The sequence below is a fragment of the Typopeltis vanoorti genome, chromosome 4 (genome assembly GCF_054136105.1).
Source record: "Typopeltis vanoorti isolate ZY-2024b chromosome 4, IOZ_Tvanoo_1.0, whole genome shotgun sequence".
Taxonomy (NCBI): Eukaryota; Metazoa; Arthropoda; class Arachnida; order Uropygi; family Thelyphonidae; genus Typopeltis; species Typopeltis vanoorti.
Window position 1 is genome coordinate 45595049 of NC_143552.1, and position 19083 is coordinate 45614131.

The 19083-nt window shown below is 34.8% G+C and overlaps 1 long non-coding RNA gene across 1 annotated transcript in view; it reads right to left on the reverse strand.

Moving 5' to 3' along the window:
- Window positions 1–1674: 1674 nt before the first annotated feature.
- LOC150107274 (uncharacterized) overlaps window positions 1675–19083 on the reverse strand; it is a 40862-nt gene continuing 23453 nt past the window's right edge. The window contains exon 3 of the long non-coding RNA XR_016548184.1: window positions 1675–2355. This is a non-coding gene — a long non-coding RNA (uncharacterized LOC150107274). The remainder of the gene's footprint in view (window positions 2356–19083) is intronic.

A 19083-nucleotide genomic window follows, 5' to 3' on the forward strand; every position in this document is an offset into this window, starting at 1 on the left:
TGCTACTTCCACAAATGCCGTCTTTCTCTGTATCACATGCTTAATCTCTTTATTCATCCATCTCACACCTACTTTATTTAACCTTCTCAACCTTGGAATATATTTAGAATTGCATCTACTAGATAGTTTTTGAAAATCCCCCAAGCTGCATCAATCTCTTTTCCAGCTAACTCCTCATTCCATGTTACACCCACAAGCTGTCTCCTGAGCGCTTCATAATCACCCCCTCCCTTGTAGTTCCACATATACCCTTTTCTCACAAAGGTCCTCACACTGCTGGCAACCACCCAGGTAATCACCTCATGGTCACTCTCACCAATTGGTGGATGATTTGACACCTCATTTATAATTACATCCTCTGATGAGATGACCAAATCCAAGACCCTCAATCCTTGCGTGCCCTCTGTTACATACTGTCTGAGGTAATTATCCCTCAAAAAACTCATTTTCTTTACTTCCAGTTGATATCTCATCATTCCAGTCTATATTGCCATAATTAAAATCACCCATAATGATCAGTCTTTTCTTATTTGAACTGATATTGCACAGAAAAAATGTGTAACAGAATGACCAAAAATGCAATCCTTATTTCTAAGTTATATTTGTTTTGTAAGAAAACTTTGCTATCTGTGATATACAAGTGGAGAACTTCAAACTTTGCAAAGTACCAAAATTGCAAATGAGGGTCTGTTAGCCTGAAAATACAGCAGCAAACAGTCTTGCTATTTTAATGCTATTTTAAACTGGCATTACCTTATGACTGCTTTGCTTGTTAATGAAAGAAAACATCTTGTATGTGTTCCATGGGGATCAGTTTTTTATATTTTAGTTTATACTTCAAACAACTGTGAATGCAACTGTTCTCTGCATATAAAAATCCAAAGTATACAAAGTAACATTTTGAATGTTATGAGTAAAAACAGGAATATATATATATTGCATATTACAATATACTACTAAAACACATAATATCTATATTGCATAATAAACTTTAATGTATGATTTTTTAAAACTTATATGGGCAGTTTTTTACTACATTCACTAATTTTCATTATCATTTAGAGCTCCTTAACAAAGTATTCTTTCTGTAATAACAAAAATAAACTTTCTGATAAAACCTCAATAATTTATTTGAACATTATTTGCCTAATTAAATGGTTATGTTTATTTTATTTTAATATAACACACTAGCTACAAAATCATTATACTACCAATATCTGCTGACTACTTTGGAAAGAGTGTATGTGTATATATAACATAGATATTTATTTTTTGGCAATTATTTCTGAAATTCCAGTATAAGTGGAAACAAAATCCATATTAATTATCATAAATAAAACTGATTTCTGATTTAGTTGTGAACAACTATAAAACTAAACTAGGTTGTAGTTATGACTCACAAAACTTTTCTTGTTTTCCTCTTCAACAGCAATTGAAAGATAATTTTCATGCATTTTACATTAAACATGTAGAAAGATCATATTGTGGCTACAGCACTATTTATACTGTATTATACAAATATTTTTCTATGCAATGAACAGAGTTAGAAAAAAAGTCCTTTCATGATTATTTTCAATCTGCGATGACTTCATAATAAAGCAAGTAATTATATATAAATGCCATCATTACATTACAGCTTCAAACAGTAATTCAAGAAAATTTCACTCATTGCCATTCCATTCAAACAAAAACATTTTAATAAGTTCCCATACAAGGAATTTATTTACTACAATAATAGGAAAATATTTCATTGTTGGTGTTTCATTTAAACTTAAAAGAATTTTAGTTCACTGATAAAACTATTTATATAATAACCAGAATTTTTTTTTCTTTTAAGTAACCTACTTACATGGGTGAAAGAACCAAATTTCAATATAAACAAGCAAGCTTTCCTATGCAAATATAACCACGATGCATAGGATAAGTCAGAAAGCTGGTAGCTTTCTTTTAAATGCACTGGTGTATAATAAAACATTTAAAATTTAAAGTGGCCTTTACATTAAAACCCATTAACACTAAACATTAATTCAACAATATAACAAACTGATATATTTGTGATGACTTCAACTACACAAAATATATCTGATGTAAGTTCAGTCTCTTCCTCCCCCCCCAACTGAAGCGTGATAGGCAATAGCAAATAAATACAATGTCTGTTTATGTTTTGATCCATGCATGTTTTTCAAGTCATAACTTACATTATGGAGGTCATGTTTTACAATGATAATTTACACTGCACATAAAATGAAATTAGGAGAGAAACACTGTAAAAATTTGCAACAACAACAGCTGTCCAAACGTCTCTGATAGCAAAAATAGCTCTCTTTATATTTGTGCTTCAAAAATTTTCAAAATCTGAAAAATAAAAGAAAAAAGTTAAATATATTTAGAGATTTTTTGTTTCAAGCTTAAGTAAAGTTTAACTAACTTCTTACAAAATCTAAGAAATGTAAGTATAATGAAATCAATAAAGAAATTAGCTTAAAGAAAGTACTCTACTCTCTTACTCCTAATTTTCTGGAAATAGTTTTCTGGTCACCACCTTTCACTACTTTTATATGTATGCAATAATGTGCATTGTAGAAATAGTTTTTCTGAGTTATTAAATTAAAAGCTTAAGTTTCTTCTGTGTGTGTGTGGGGGGGGGAGTTCAGGAATTAGCTGAGGGAAAAAAAAATCAGAAACAGCAAGCGACTACAATCAAACCTATCAGTCCTGCAGATTTAGTCACTGATTTAGTCATGCTGTGATGTCCATAATTACTTATTTTAAACAGCAAGAGAAAATTTAGCATATTCCTTTATTCATCCAAATAATCCTAGCCAGCTGCAATTGTTTAAATTAAACCAAAGCAGCTAAGGCAATGAAGCCAGTGTATTGTCTGTCAATTGCATGTTTGCCTATTTTGCAGAATGAAAAACCCTGTCACCTCCACATGAACCAGCTAATTTATATTCAGATGAAAAACACACTTATAATTCTAAGCATCTAGTCTAGTAACAGGTCTACTCACCACTAACAGCAATTTATGTTGCTATTAAGCATGGCATCAATTTGTTATAGTGCTGCAAATCTGAGAGATGGGGAGACAATGACAATCTGTAAATGATATCATGTTCATGTTATATGCATTACTCTTGGGTATGAATTTTAAACAGTAGCGATGATAATGTGTTGTTCTGAAAGATGGCCATTTGAACATCCAAGTGTGGTCTAACCAGTGCACAACCATTTCCTTATTCCTACATGCTGGAGTACTTCATATCATAGCAGCACTACTATGTGCAGCCTTTGCAACACTAGCAATATGCCCTCTAAACTTCAGTCTACTGTCAACCATATTTCACAAATCTCTAATCTCATCCACTTCCTGCAGTATGGCAACATTGATATAGTACACAGCCTTATATTTCTACACTCCAAAATGCAACACCTTGCACTTATATCTACAGCCCCATTCCTTTCTCCAAGTAAAAAGTCTATTCAAATCTTCCTGAAGGGAATTAACATCTGCAGTGCTACTTATAATTCTTCACAACTGTGCATCAGCAAACAACTGAAGATCCCCAGTCACTCCACATGATATATTGTTTATCAACGTGTTAAACAGCAGGGGTTCAAGAACGGAACCCTGGAGTAAACCACTGCTACACTCCTTTTTGGAGACACTGCTCCATCATACACAATCTCTGATCCATTTAATGATAACCTATCAAACGCTAATGCACTTGTTACCTTATCATAAAATGTAAGTAAACTGCTAAAACAGGACTTACTCTTTACAGATGCATGCTGACCATCATTCTATGTCCACCCAATCCTGTATTCTATTCCTTACCAATCTCTCCAACACCATGAAGACAAACACAGTTATACAGACTGATCTATAATTGGAAACTTCTGTCATAAAACCATGTTTGTGGAGCATTATTATTTTGCCTTCTTTCTATTCCGTAGGAACCCTACCCACAGTAAAACTTTCATTAAATAACCAGGTCATGGGTATAGTGGTGCACATTCTTCAGGAATACGTGGTGATATCATCCATTCCAACAGCCTTATTAACATCTAACCCAACCAACATCTGATACACCTCTGATTCTTTCGCTTCCATAAGGTGTCAACATCTTATTGGTATATGGTAATATGACTTTTGCATTACTTCCACCTTAGTATCACCACCTCTGGGTCTAGCTCCCACTGACAAGACCTCAATAAAGGTCGAAACCGGTCTGGGTAGCAATCATTTCCATAATGTATAATGATATGTGCATTATATACACCTATAAGGATATGTGCTTTGCATTATGAGATACTAAGGCAAATGATCAGAGCTTCAGAGAACAGAGAAATCAATATTAGATTACTTCATATTAAATGAAAAGACATCAAAATTTTCACTAGATGTTAGAGTTCACAGAGGATATGAAATAAGCAGTGACCACTTCCTTGTTAAAATAAAATTAAGATTACCACCTAAATGGCTACAAGTAACAAGAACAGAAAGAAAAATTAAAACATTTGTTTATAAAACTAGACTATTGAATGACACAAATGTACAATGGCTATATGAACAAGGAATTAACCAGTATCTAGATAAAATAAAACAAAATGAAGAAATAGAAATAGAATGGCTTAATATAAAAACGATACTAAATGCAGCAGCAAATGAGAAGCCTATCACAAATGGTTAAGCAGTAAAAGATTAGAAGATGAAATAGAATATAAAAGAATAAGAGCCATAGCTAAAAGAGAAATCAGAAAAAGACAGAGAATCATGGAATAAATTTGTTTCTAATTTAGAACATGATTTATATAAAATAAGACCCAATGTATATAAGATTTTGAAACACCTAAATGCAGATACCAAAGAAAACATAAAATTAAACACTGAATTGAAATTAGAAGAATTTCTAAATTACTACACAGAACTGTGGACAGACAAATATTTTAAAAAAGACAACTGGCAAACAATTAACGAAAATGAAAAGGAAATAACTGAAGAAGAATTAGAAATCAGCCTGAAAGAAACAAGAAATGGAAAATCACCTGGAGAAGATAAGCTAGGTTCAGAACTATATAAATACGCAGGAACAAGATTCAAAGGAAGACTCTTATTATTTTTAAATAAAATTTACTCAACTGGTATCCCCCCAATAGAATGGAAAAAAGCAATTGTGATTCCTATCTTTAAGAAAGGTAATAGAGATGACCCTAAAAACTATAGAGGTATCAGTATACTAAATTCATGTTACAAAATATACAGCAGAATCTTAAATAACAAACTAATGAAATATTCCGAAAACTTTATTCTAGAGGTACAAAATGGATTTAGAAAAGGATGATCATGTATAGACCCAGCCTTCTGCCTAAAATTAATAATAGAGAAAAGAAGAGAATATAATTTAGAAACACATATTGCATTTATTGACTTTGAAAAAGCATTTCACAAAGTTAAAAGAAACATTATTTAACATATTAAAAGAAAGACAAATACCAAATAATATCCTAAAAGCTGTCACAAGTATATATGAAAACAATCAAATACAAATAAGATTAAATCGTGAGCTATCACATACAAGAGAGATAAACCAAGGGGTCCGACAGGGATGTCCCCTCGCAGCAACTCTTTTTAATATCTACTTAAATGAAATAATAATAAAATGGAGTAAAAATTTACATCAAGGAATTAAACTTTTACCTACAGTTAACTTAAACACTCTCCTCTTTGCAGACGACCAAATAATAATTACAAATTCTGAAGATAACTTACAGAAAGCTATTTTAAATCTAAATGAGATATCCAAAGATTATGGTATGATAATATCAACAGAAAAATCAAAAACTATGGCCTTTAAAGGACAAGATCCAGCAAGAACTAAAATAGTATTAGATAACAAGATCTTAGAACAGGTGAATTCATTTAACTACCTAGGATGTATGATCACTTATGAAAATGAAAAAGATATAAACATAAAAATTGCAAAATATTTAAAAATAACAGGAGTAATTAACTCTATATTTAAACCAAACCTAGTTCAAAAACAAACCAGGCTAAAAGTATACAATACATTAGCCCTACCGGTCTTAATGTATGGAAGCGAAATCTGGACAATAAAACAAAAAGACAAACAAAGATTAACAACAGCAGAAATGAAGTTTATGAGAAAAACTGCAAAGTATACTCTATTTGATCACAAAAGAAACGAAGATATTATGAAAGAATTAAACCAAGAACCAGTAATTGAAAAAATTAAAAAATATAAACATAGATGGATGGAACACGTTCAAAGAATGAAAACAGAAAGATTACCAAAACAAGCCTTAAAGTACAAGCCATTAGGAAAAAGAAAACCAGGACGTCCTCTTAAACGATTCAACGATGACTTCTAAGGCCAGAACAGGCCATACTAGGCCTAAATCCTTGATACGTATGATGATGATGATGATCAGAGCTTATACCACCTTTACCATGAGTTGCCCCAGTCCTGAAAATATTTCAGGTGCAAACTGTTTGCTTACACTTGAATAGAGGATTAAACCAAATAACCCTTTGTATTGGTAGCATAGCCAAGTAAAAAAATGTCCATCAAATTCATTATTACTGTTGATTCAATCATGCCATCTTTATTTAGTATGGATTTAATTTTTAAATAAGAAAAAGATTAATGAAAATGATAATGTTATTTGACATCACATAACTTTGTGCCAGAAGAAAAAGTCCATTTTATGTTAAAATTTGGTTTATCATCCAATCTATATACTGTACTTTTTTAGATGCTACATCATAGTGACATGTACACCCCCCTCCCCCAAGTCAAGAAGCCAGTTTCACACTTAAGGAATCTGACTGCTCATTTTGATAATTTAGCCAAAAATTAATCAAGGAGAGTTTACCAAATGCAGTCACAGGAAAGGAAAACTGTTCAATGAATGAATCCATTTCCAATTCATTCATTTGTAATTTTTTTTTTTTTTCACATTATATGAATGTAAATGGGTTTCTGATCCACATTTTTCTAGCATGCATGATTTCTACTGCAGAAATCATACATGCGACGAGCTTAATTATTATTATTATTTATTTATTTTTTTTGTAATTCAGAATGTCTTTAGTGGTCATTGACTCAACTCGTTCTGGCTCATTCAACCAATTTCCTTTGATTCTGCCTTCCTTATCAAGCTGATCATCCATCTTAAACATTACTTTGTACTGCTCATAAGCATGATCATCACATATCTTTTTATATTCTTTCTATAACATTTTCTGTTTTTGCAGCTCCTGCTTTAAATTATGCTATATATTAAGTTAACTTCCATCTGACTTATCTTACTTTCTTGACTCTTTACCACTTTCCTCAAACACTGCAGTGCTGATAATATTCTCATGTAGTTTCCTATGTCATCCATAGACTATTCCAAATTTCTTCTGAAGTTTGTAATAATCAACTGTTCTGGAATTCCACATAAATCCTCCCCCCCATTCTTCTTCCTCACATTATCCCACTTGGTGGAGGGTATGCTATTTACATGATGTGACTTTAAGTGACCCCAACCGGCTTGTTGTCAAGCCTGATTTTGGGGGAAATGTATTTATGTCTGTAGATCTGTGTGTTCATGGGGTTGGTTCACCTGTTCTGAGGGAGGAAAAACTTGAGTTTCTGGGTGAAAAAACTCTCTACCTCTGTACGAGACTGATTAACTCACCTTTAGTTAAAAGAGACCAGATAAAGATTCCTTATGTCATATATGGAAATCAAACCCAGGTATTTCTGACCAAAGGGCTTCATCTAAACTGACTGAGCTAGAGGCTCTTAAATCCTCTCCCCCATTCTTAAATGAAAATTTTACACGCTTTATCACTGCACAGGTTAAGACTTCATGATCACTTTCCTAGAAGGAGACAAAGTGAGTACTCTCTCTATGTTCACTGGGCATCTACAGATGCCGTATGGTCACTCCAATGCTCGGTGATGTTCCACACCAGGCCACGGCATGTAGTCCTGTTGTTTGCTTTTCTGACAGCCTCAACTCTCTGAAGATCAGTCACTCCACACATGCCATCCATCCATCTTATTGATGGTCTACCCCTGCCTCTTTTTCCAGGAACTTGACCTTCTATTACTGTTCTGAGAAGTTCTCCTTCCATCCTTTCTATGTGTCCAAAATATTTTAACTTTCTTCTGTCAATATCCTTAAGGAGCCCTAAAGTTCTACTAATCTTTTCTAACACCTATTCATTTGTACGCCTTTCAGTATATGATATCCTCAACAGCCTTCTGTAACACCACATCTCAAAAGCAGATATACGTTTCTTATCTCACTTCTTTAGGTTCCAAGTCTTGCACCCATAAGTCGCTGTTGGAAAAACAACTGCATCTAAAATCCTCAACTTTGTTCCCATGTTATGATCCCTATGTTCTTTTTTCCTACCAATCTTACCACAGTTCATCATAATAATCATTTGTCTTGTCCTCTTTGAGCTAATTTGCCAATACATACTATCTGCATTTTACTTTTAGTCTTATTCAACTATCTCACATAACTTTGTGCCAGTAGAAAAAGTCCATATTATGTTAAAATTTGGTTTATCATCCAATCTATATACTGTACTTTTTTAGATGCTACATTTCTGAAAATAAACATTGCTAGATCATGGTGACATGTACCCCCCCCCCCTCAAGTCAAGAAGCCAGTTTCACACCTAAGGAACCTGACTGCTCATTTTGATAATTTAGCCAAAAATTAATCAAGGAGAGTTTACTAAATGCAGTCACAGGAAAACTGTTCAATGAATGAATCCATTTCCAATTCATTCGTTTGTAATTTTTTTTTCCACATTATATGTGCAGTAAATGGGTTTCTGATCCACATTTTTCTAGCATGCATTTGAGGGGAAAAAAAAAAAATTTTAGCTTGATTCACATCCCAAAAGATGCTCTTAACTACTGCAGACAGCCTCAACAGTGCACTGTATCCTGCTACTCTGCTACTATCCTCCTGCCAAGCTTTTACTTTTATTGTTTCTATTTCTTCTGCTATGACAATACTCTTTGCTGCTATTCTGCAATCTTCCTCCCTTCTCATCTCTCTCTCTCTCAATATCCTGAAAATACAGTATCCTTTACATTCTATCCCTGTAATTACACTGCTTGGAAAGAAGTCAATGGACACTTCCATTGGCAAAGTGCACTGTGCCATGTAATGAGTCGTGTTTTTAGCCGGTATAAATTGGAGGAATATGATGTTCCCAAGTCAGTGCAACTGTGTCTGGGTGAAATGGCTGCAAGAAGGGAAGTGACAAGAGTTTGAAAGAGGCATTGTGATAGAATGTCATGTTGCAGACTTATCTGTTTGGCAAATTGTTGACAAACTACGCAATTCCAGGTCAACAATCAGTGATGCCATACTTAGATGGAAGCACAGGGAATCAACTGCAAGTGCTAGTTGTAGTGGATGACACGCTACACTCACTGACCATGACCATAGGGTGCTATGAAGGATAATATATAAAAATTGCCATTCACTGGCCAACACATTGCTGAGTTCTGAGCATCAACTGGAAAACGAATCTGCACAAATACATTAGAACCAAGGCTCTCAAATGGATTTCCATGGAAAGGACCACAATATGCAAGCCTCACATTACCCAAACTACAATGCAGGATTGTCTTCAGTGGTGCAAAAAAGCATGTACAGTGGGAAGTGGAAGCTTGGAAATATAGGTTATGGGTGTACGTTTGGCTGATGCTTGGTGAACATCTCTGACTAGAGTACGTACCCGAACTTTGAAATTTGGAGGTGGCGATGTGATGGCATGGTCCTATTTTTCCTGGTTTGGCCTTGGACCTTTGTTTGTGGTGCCATGAGCATTGAATTTCAGAAAGTATCCGGACATTCTGGACAATGCAATGCTTCCTACGATACTGACTGATGTCTCCAGCAAGACAATGCACCATGTCATAAGGACATGCAGAAACTGACGTAACTGCATGGTTTGTGCACATGAACATCACAACACTTGACTGGCCTCCACAGATCCCTGATCTCAACACTACTGAACATCTGTGGGATGAACTGGAGCATCAGGCAAGGTCAAGGGACATCTGCCCCACAACAGTTCAGGACCTCATTACATGCTTACAGAAGAATGGTCCAAAATCCCCACTGATTGCTATCATATGCTTATGGAAAGTATGCCCCGTAGGACTGCTACTGTCATCACAGTGAAAGGAGGATCTACATCTTATTAAGGTGGCCACCATAGCTACTTGTTCCTAATACTATTTTGTCTGTTGACTTCTTTCCAAGCATTTTATATCCTCCTCCTCTCCTCCAAACATCTCATTAATGCTTATAATTTTTGGTCAAATAAAACTCTCCAATGCCAACCATCTCTCGTTATTACTGATGCTTTATTTTCTTTGGTCCATTAGAACCTCTGCATTTTTTTTACTACTCCAATCTTATTTGTGATCTGAGAATGTATTCTGCCATTCACTGTATTAAAAGTGCCCCCCCCCCCACATATTTCCAACCTAACAGGCTTGATTCTACATATCATTTTTTTTTCCCCTCTCTCTCTCTCTGACCAATATTTTACCAGCAATATTTTCTCCAGACTCCAAACTAAATCCATTCAAGTGAAGAGCATCATCCATATATAGGGTGTCCAAAAGGTCACCATGTGCAATAAGGTAAATTTCAAACATGTTAATAATAACATGATTGTATTTTTCAACAAAATACAAAGTTTAAATTGTGAACAAATTTAAAGGAATTGGACCCATGCATTTTGCTGAGAGATATGGATGTCCAACAACAGCACACAAGAAAGCACTGAACCTATTCAACAAGTCTTCAAAGAGGATCAGAAATTATCAGTCAAGAATGCATCTTGCAGATTTAGCACCCAAAATAATTCACAGATTCTTGTATTTGATTCTGAAACATTATCACATTCGCATACTGCACAACTTGTGTGAAAAAGATTAACCAAGAAAAGCAGCAACATATGTGAAAGATTCTGTGAATTGTTTTGAATATGTTTGATCAGCAGGATGTTTCTCACAGATAATTTCTGATACTCTTTGAAGTCTTAATGAACAGATGGAATGCATCCTTGGGCATCCAGATATTTTTTGCTCACAGATCCAGTTCTTTTAAGTCTATTAACAATTTAAAGCTTGTATTTTGTATAAAACTATATATATAACATGCCATTAAAATATTTATTTGAAACTGACCCTATTTTATTAAAATATGCAATGACTTCTGGGACACCTTGTACACTCCTCTTTCATCAAATGAATTCACTCCATACATCTACAAATTACTCCTACACAACCTATGCATTGACTCATTTGCTATCATGGCCATTCACTCCTATTATATCATGGCAAAAGAAACAATCATTATTCCTTCTCTCATCTTTTTTGCTTCTTCCAGGAATTTCATATTCTCTCATACTCTACACTGATCAAATCATTCATATCCAAACTATCACTTTTTTTATACTTTCTTGCTTTGTATTCTATTAAAATTTCATTACTCTCGACCTCTACTTGTACTAAAGCATTTTAAGTTTAGACTATGTGGCCAAATGGCAAATGTGCTATTAGGATAATGCAGCCACAGGAGTGGTTTTAGAAAAACACAGTACTGTTTTTTTTTCTTCCTTGCAATTCCATAAGGAAGTTAGTGTTAGTCTGTGTGTTTTGGGCTTTAATTTTAATTTCAGGCTTAATCTCAGCAATTTTTCAGTGCTTCCAGTCATAACAACTGAAAATTATTAAGTATTAACTGTCTAGTCCATATAAGGGAATGACAAGCAGTATGTGGAGAAAGTAAGAGTTGACCCAGCAGTTGCATCTGCAATGCCACTTCTCTTAACTCCAAATGTGGCTGGGAATCCAGCAATTGAACATCAAAATTAAAGGTTTTCACTGATATAATAATTGTAAAACAAAGTTCTGAATGTAGACAGTAAAAAACTCTATGAGTCCATATAAATCACGTGTTTATGCAGCAGTTTTCTTTTATGAGTAGAACAACAAGCAGCTCAGTAGTACAGTTACCGCATTCAAGTGGTATCCAATTCTAGACAATCTAGTTAGAAAACACAGCAGCATATCCAACAAAGGAGTCAGATCGTGAACCACTATACAGACAGGTGAGAAATCTCTCTCTCTGTATGCACTAAACAGCTGCAGGTAGACTGATGATGACGTATGATGACTAGCTGGGAAAGTGAGAGGCTGCTTGAAAGAGTATAAACCTGCCATGGAGAAATATTATGTTTGCAAGTAATGCTATCAACATTTATGCCAACAACTTAAACAAGCTTTTACCCAGACCAAACAGACAAATAGAAAGTGTGATATTGATCTTAGTAACATAAGGAAAAAATATTAGTCACACAACATGCTTAGGCAATGACGACTATTTTTAGGGTTAAGTGACAACTGTTTCAAATGAAGTGAGGTGAGAGCAGATTCATTTGCTTCAACATAAAGTGTGAACTATTGATGTGTGAAATGTACTAGTAGCTCTTCGTATAATTCAATGATGGATAGGATGCGAACAATGCAGAGGAGTCCATAGCAGAAGAGTAGACTTGTGACCCATAATCAAGATTTGAGAATAAAGGTGAAGCAAGGAACATCAATCAACATGTCATTCTGTAGAGAATATAAAGGGTATTCAATGCTTTCTCTTGCACTTCTTTTAGCTAATAGATGTGTGCAAAAAATGTAAGCTTTTTGCCAAAAATGACTTCTAAGAACTTTACTTGTTGCTGCTGAGATAACATGTTTACCCTATCCTTAACGCTGTCTGGATGATGAGTTTATATTCAGTGAAGTCAACACACTTTTTTTCTGCTGTAAACCTAAACCCATTACTAACACTATGAACAAATACAATCAACTGTATGTTGAAATCACCTTCCATGTTACAAGAATGATAGGAGACTGAAGTCATCAAGAGAGCACTGCCTACAGCAGAAAGAAGTTGTTTAGTGACTGAGTTTACTTAAGACCAATTCCCACTTGAATTTGGAAAATTTGGCCGGAGAGAAAGTTTTTAGTAAAAGAAGGTAGATGGACCTTCAGACTTAAATTATAGAGATCTTTTAATATAGCATATCACCAGTGTGTCATAAGCTTTTTTCATGTTCAAGAAAACTGAAATCAGATGTTCACATTTCAGGAATGAATCTCTGATCAGTGTTGGACTATCAGATCTGTCTAGAAACATCTATAAGAGATTCATTCCCGAAACATGAACATCTGATTTCAGTTTTCTAAAAGTGTGTTAGAGAAAAGATCATTGCTTTCTAAATACCTGAGAAGTCTAGCATTAACCATTCTTTCCTATACGTTACAAAAATAGCTGACTAGAGCAATCAGTAAATGTCTGATTGTGCTGAATCTTTACCTGGTTTTGGAAAGGCAGTGGCAACTGACTTATGCCATGAATTAGAAATTCCTTCTCAGTATCTTGTTGTATAGTTAGAAAAGAAGAGTGAAAAAAAAAAAAAAAATGGTGCAGATGTTTTATCATCTCATAATGGATGTCATCAGTCACTACAGCACCAGTATGAGAATAGAAATGCCCTTTTCAGCTGCACCTTAACAAATGGCCTGATTAAATAGGTAGAAAGGCTTATGTGTTGGCAGTTCATGTTTAGTTTATTTAACAGTTTTAATTCACAACACAAGAATAATAAGAAAATAATTAATATTTATTTAACTTAGTTGTTGATATTTTGCTACTGCCCAGCATCTCTCAAGAAAAAAAAAAAAAGAAAGGCACATTAGATTCCTGTTCCATTGTGAAGGGGATTTTAGGGTATTGGCTATTTAAATGCACTAAAAATGTATCTAAAGTGTCTGGATGTTTTGTTTGAATTTAGCTGGATGGTCCAGACTCAATTAGATACATTTTTAGTGCATTTAAATAGCCAACACCCTAATAGAACAGGAATCTAATGACTGACTGACTGCCTTTCCTAGATACACTAGTCACATTCCTTCCTGAAGATTCATTACTTTTTTCTGTTTATAGAAAAATTACATATACTGAAAGCAGTGTTTTGGGTAAGTACTGGAAGATATTAGCACAAAAAAATCACACAGTCATCTAGCTCAACAGTATGGCATCCTAAAAGCATTAACTCACAGAGTCAGAGCTATCTCTGACTCTGTGAGTTAGTGTTTGAAATCACTCACCTGCACCACACTTTTTAGCCGATGGCTATAATCCCCCCCAAAATGGAAAAAATACTAAATGTTCTCCCCTGAAATTCCTTTCTTCACCTAATACATGAAACCACAACAAAACTTACCATTTCATACATTCACAGACCACATTGATGAGAGTTGCCAATTTCAAATTGGCAACTCTCATCTGTTCACCAAAGGAAAAACTCTCTCCTTTACCACATCCAGGAGTTTGTGAAGCAGCCTGTACTTGTGATGTGGCATATTTTTTATTCTGCATAAAGTAAATGACTGCATCAACATTTAGCAGAGTTCCACAAAATTTCTTGCCTCTTAAATATTCACTTCTCTCTCACACACACACTTGAGAGTTTCAATATAAAACCACATAATTCTAGTATCACTTCTAATATTCCATGGAGTCTGAAGACACACATACTACAATATAATACTTTACCTTGAAGATATTCCACATTACCCCCAACTCTCACTTAGCCCAAACTCCACTTATTCATCACCAGCTATGAAAAAAAATTTTCCTTTTTACTTCCTTAAACTCACATGACCTTTGTACAAAACCAGGGATGACCTTGTTCTTTTATTACCTTATGTAATAATTCCCTTGTATCTATCTGATATCTCTCACCAGCTTATATGTCTCAATCATATTACTCCTCCTATTTACCAAGCTCTGCAGACAGACTGCATTCCCTAGATCTTGTCCTTATAACATACTCAACATTCCAGAATCCTGAGACAGTCTTAGTTATTTGTGTCTATACTTGCTCCAATGTTTTCCTATCAATATAGCCACATGACCAGATCTGTGCAGAGATATCCAAAAGAGACCTTTTAGTGCCATATATAGTGGAATTATCTTCTGTTAATTAAGTACTTCTGATGGTTCTTTGCATTATTATTATTATTATGGGCAACTCCAAGGAGTCCTTAGACTCATCGAGGGAGGCCCTAAACATCATATCAAGAACAACTATTTGGCATTCACACAGTATCTATCATACTTTGCTTTGAATTCCTTTACAGTCACCCACAACAACTCTGGCAGCTTATTCCACTCATTCACCAGTCTCCAAGTAAAAAACCTAGTTCTAACATCCTTGCTAACTACACTCTTGCTCAGTTTCGATGGATGGCCCCCTAGTTCTCCCATTACCAAACTTGTTCTTAAAAATTTCCTCTGAATTAATCTTGTAAGAAATTCAAACTTCAGTAGTTTGAATATCTTAATCATATCACCCCTTTTCTGCCTATTAACCAATTTCTGTAAACCACAGATCTTCAACCTGTTCTCGTAAGGTTCATTCCATAGACTAGCTATCATCTTGGTCACTCGCCTCTGGATCCTCTCAACCTTCTCCCCCATCAAGAAGAAACCCAGATCTGGGCACAGTAGTCAAGTCTTATCAAGGCTCGATAAAGAGGAACAATAACTTGCTTATCTCTGCTTGTCAAAGTATTCTTCAGTGACCAAGAGATCTGATGAGCTGATTTAGCCACTTTTGCTATGTGCCCCGTAAACTTCAACTCCCTATCCACCAATACACCCAAATCTCAGGCTTCGTCAACCTCCTGGAGTACAGTTCCACCAATGTGATATACTGCTGCTAATTTTTTCACCCAAAAATGCATAAGTGTACCTATGGAATCACCAGATGCAATGGAACAAAACCCCTGCTCCTTTAATACAACAGAAATTAATCAGATATTTCTAGAATACATCACAATATATAACATTCACCAAATCTGAACGAATTCAGAAGCCTCACCTTCACCTAAAACCTTAGAGACTTTAGACTTCAGCAATACCCTACCACTGCACAAAAAGTAGATCTGCAGGATTAGGATTCTGCCTTTCATACTCAGTTTGTGTTTGCCTTCCTACTAGCGTGCCTGTGTGCACATAGTTATAATTCATTGTGCCCATGAAGATGCCTTGTGATGGTAAACATCAATATTGATCATGTGACTATAAGGCAAAATTTTCTGTAGATGTTCTATTTTCTGGTAATGATTTTTTTTATTTTTAGTAGCTTCCATTATTGTTGAAGCTATTTCCTCCATTCTATCAGATGTCTGATTCATTCATACTGCTTTCAATTTTTTCTTCCATTATTTTCTAAATTTTTTCTTTATGGTTTATTATATCTTTCACCTTTTATTGTGGATTTTTTTTTTCATTACCATTTTCAATCTCTCTCTTTCCCTCTCGATGCTTATTCTTATCCTTGCTCTCAATGATCACTATCATAAACTAGTTGACAACAGATACATATTCTAATATTTCCATGTTGTTCAGAGTAATATAATCCATTTCGTTAAAAACTTCTGCAATCTGGTGATTTCCAAGTTCACTAACATTTTTTAAAGAAAGCATTACCTATATATAAACTATGGATCTCTGCAAATTCAAAAACTCTTTGTCCTCTCTAATTTCTTTGGTCTATGCATTACACACCAAAAGCACTTTCTCCCTGTTATTTATAGCCTACTTTACAATTAAAATTCCCAATTATAATTTTCCAATGATGTGTATTATCACTAAGCATATATCATGTTACATGAGCTCTCATAGATACAGTCACTACAAAATCAAATGACTAACACCCGAATTTAACTTTTCTAGTAAGCAGTATGGCTACAGCCCTTGGTTACACACAGTACAGTTGCTTATATTTCCTTTTCCTGTTTATCATCATACATCTTTTTCTTAACCAGGGCCAGTTTTACCATTAGGCGAACCTAGGCAATCGCCCAGGGGTGCTAAGACTTCTGGGCTTATGTTTGTGTGAGTATGACAAAATATATATAGAGAGACAATGTATAGGGGTGCCTAAATTTTCTTTGCCTAGGGACATCAGATACTCTCAAATCGGCCCTGTTCTTAACATATCACTCTCTATATTAGTGTTAAGTGATTATGTTATATTTTTATATATATATAGTATTTTTTCAATGTTCTGTTTATCACTTGTATTGCTATAGTCATTAGCCTCTATATACAAGTAACCCAGTTGTGAAGATACTTTGCATGGAAAATTTGTCTGCTTACACTGAGATAAAGGATTAAACAAGAATATAATTTCTTAGAAAGTTTAATTTAATTTGATGCTACTCACTAACTCCTACCTTATTTATCTTCCTGCCTCTGGGTATGCGGTCTGATACTTTATTCAAACAGCCCTTAACCATCTCCCATAGACTGCGAACATTTCCCCCCCTCAAAATTCTTATCATGGCAATGCTCTAAAGATGGCTCCTCAGTTTATCATAACTGCCTGCTTGGCAATTCTGCTGAAAATTCAGCATGTGAAAACATGTAATGAGAGGGATTTGAACTCCTAGTCCTCTCCATTATATGTTGTATGAGGTAATTATCTCTTAGCAGCTGTATAAATCCCATTTCCTTCTCTCTCTATGACCAATCCTCATTCCAATCTGTCTCCATAGTTGAAAATACTCTAATAATTACTTGACCTGCATTTATTATGCTAATTTGCCAATGTATGGTATCTATATTCTCCCTTATACCCCTGGCATTTATATCACCAAGTAGTCTCAGATGCACTCCTGCTCTTTCTGGCTTCAATTCTTCTGCAAAACTCCTTGCACCGTCTTGTTTCTCCCATTACTATATCATGCTCTATCAACTAAATCTCACTAATGCCCAACTTTTGGCTGCCCAAACTCCTTCCCTTATTCTGAATACTTTAGCATTAGTACACATAAACTGCAGTACTTCCTCAGGTTCTGAACTTGAGTGGGTGATTATCCCACTCAAGATCAGAACCTGAGGTGGTTCTGGGAGAGTGATTCAGCATCATATGATCATTCTCACACTTGCTCACCTCTAGGATGCCTGCACCCCTCCAAATACTCCAGTTTCCCTGGCTGTACATGCAAACTCTCACTGAACAATATTTTCTCAATACACCTAACTCCAAATCCATTCAAATACAAATCATCCACCTTATATAGGTCCTTTCATTATCAAACTCATTCCACACATCCACAAATTCCACACTATAACTGTGGGAACAGGCTCACAACCTTTACTCTCTCACTCTTCTTATCCACTTGTACCAGCAACTCTCTCATATCTTCTCAGATACCACACTTGTCAACCACAAAAAATCTTTTTTCACTTTCTCTCTGCATCCTTACAGCATTGCTCACGTCCTTAATCTTTGCCCCAGGAAAATCCGATTGTCACACTCCTCAAGAACTCTTATCATGGAGTCTCCATACAAGTTAAATAAACAAGAGACCTTTATGTGATACAGTAAAAGTCCCTTGTAATTTCCCTTATATCTAAAAATATCTCCTGAAAAGTGTACAAAAAGGTACATGAAACTAGCAGAGGAATGTAATACTAATAAATTCTTTTTCAACTCAGAATTATGTGATTTTTATACATGAACTCAAGAATTTCAATATAACCACAGAAATTTCAGAAATGCATGTGTGTATATATATTTTTTAAAATAAAATGCCAACATTGATTAAGACTAACCACAGCCATAATATTTATAATATTGAACCAAATATTTTTAACTTAAATAAATCCATTAACAAACCTCAATGGGAGATAACTGTTATTTTCCTTCTACTGTTGTTAAATTATACAGTATGACCAATCCTGAATTGTAAATGTCATCAAATAACATTCCTAAAGATTGAAGGATGAAAAAGAATATTGTGATGTACAGCATTTCTATGATAGGGGTGTGCTAGATATGCAAATAATAAAAGTGTGTTTTCTAGGAGTGAAGATATGTGACACGACTGAGGCTATATGCAAGCAGGTAGAATAGTGGCAGAACTGGAGATATGAGATGGATGA